Raw genomic sequence first — 2136 nt, 5'->3', positions numbered from 1 at the left:
GAAAAGATCAATAAAATTGATAAACTGCTAACCAGACTGAGCAGGCAAAAAAGAAAGAAAGGATCCAAATCACCAATATCGGAAATAAGAGGTGACAGACATCACCATGGATTGCACAAATATGAAAAATATAATAAGGAAATGCTATGGACAACCTAATGCTAATGTACCCAATAATAAGATAAAATGGATGCATTTCTTAAAAGATATAAATGAACGATAGCTCACTAAGAAAGAAACGGAGGGCCACATAACTCTATATCTATCCAAGAAGTTGAATTTCTATTTTAAAGAAAATGCCAGGGCCAGATTACTCCACTGATGAACTCTGTGAAACATTTAAGGAAGAAATAATACCAATTTTACACAAACTCTTCCAGAAAATAGAAAATAAAGATACACTTCTTAACTAATTCTTTTTTCTTCTTCTTTTTTTGTTAATCTTCACTGGAGGTTATTTTTTCCATTTATTTTTAGAGAGTGAAAGGAAAAGGGGGGGGGGGGCGGAGAGAGACAAACTTCGATGTGAGAGAGATACATCCATCAGTTGCCTGCAACCCAGGCAAGTGCCCTTGACTGTGAATTAAATCTGCGATCCTTCCTCCGAGGCTCCAGCCATCGAGAAACACTGGCCAGGGCTCTTAATTCATTCTTGAAGACCAAACCCAGGCAAAGATATTGCAAGAAAAGCACAGAACAATATCCTTTATGAATATAGATGCATAAGGAATCCAGTAAGGTATCTATCTATATATATAAAAGCCAAGTGACCAGAACAACTGGAACCACCAGAATGATCGATAGCTATGACATGCACTGCAGCAGCCAACCAGCCCGATCTGGACCCCAATCAGGACCCAACATCTTGTGGCCCCTCCCCCTAGCTACCCCTACCCCTGATCACCCCCCCGACCCCGATTTGAGGAGGGTTTGGCCAGCCAACCGCCTACATCTCCTCCCTGGGCCAACCCTGCCCCCAATTGCCCCCACTCCAATTGGGGGCAGGGCCAGCCAGCCAATGGCCCATGGCCCCTTCCCCCCAGCCAGTCTGGCCCTGATCAGTCCCAATTGGGGTTGGTGGCTGGCCCCCACTCATGCACGAATTCATGCACTGGGCCTCTAGTTAAAAGAATAAACATGACCAAATGGGACTTATCCCAGAAATGCAAAGCTAGCTCCACATGGAAAACTCAATCAATGTAATTCACTGTATGAACAAAAAGAAAGGAAATTGGGAAATCACAGAATGACTGGGAAGGCTGGAGAACCAGATCCAAAGAAAGGCAGGCAGGGACAATAAAATCAACAACAAATTCAGGGCAGCAGAACCACAGCTGGAATCACACCCCAAACCCAGTCTGTTTGAAGACAGATGCCATGCCCAGCTGATCACTGGGCAAAGGGGTGGGCACCCACTGCTAACACTGTCCCTGGGGTCTGAAGGTTGCTGTGGCCACCCCTCCCCCCATCAGAATAAATTCACCATCCTTTTTTGAATGCTTGCTTCCAGTTTTTTTTAATCCTCATCCTAGGATATTTTTTACTCATTGATGTTTTTAGAGAGAATGGAAGGGAAAAGGAGAGACAGAGAGAAACATGGATGCAAGAGAAACACGGAGACACATACTGGTTGCCTCCTGCATGCCATCTCAGGCCCAGGATGGAGCCCTAAATTGAGGTCTGTGTCCTGGATGTGATTTGAATCCACGACCCTTCAGTCCACAGGCTGACGTCCTAACCACTGAGCAACCGGCTAGGGCTGCTTCCAGCTTTGAAGACCCAAGAGGAAGGTTCTGATTGGCTGAGCGGTCGGGTAGCCTGGAAAAGGGACAGCAACAGAAAGGGTGCCTAGTTTGTGCAGATTGGGGTGTAGAAAAACATTAAATAACTCACAGAATCACCAGGACTATGGAAAAGGAGGTTCCGTACCGAGTTTTCGGGAACACATTTGTAACTCCACTGGCCTGGGCAGGGAGCTTCTACTACAGCTGAGATCAGAAAAGATCTGCCTCTACTTCCCCAGACGTACCAGCCAGAAGGGGCGGCCTAGGCCCCGCGTTTCCCCACGGAGCTCACTTCTTAAAACAGGCTGGGGTGTCTGCTTGGCAGAATCTAGATCACGCTGCATCCAGTAGC

This window comes from Pipistrellus kuhlii, unplaced genomic scaffold (genome assembly GCF_014108245.1).
Source record: "Pipistrellus kuhlii isolate mPipKuh1 unplaced genomic scaffold, mPipKuh1.p scaffold_m20_p_11, whole genome shotgun sequence".
Classification (NCBI taxonomy): domain Eukaryota; kingdom Metazoa; phylum Chordata; class Mammalia; order Chiroptera; family Vespertilionidae; genus Pipistrellus; species Pipistrellus kuhlii.
This window is presented reverse-complemented; position numbering follows the sequence as displayed.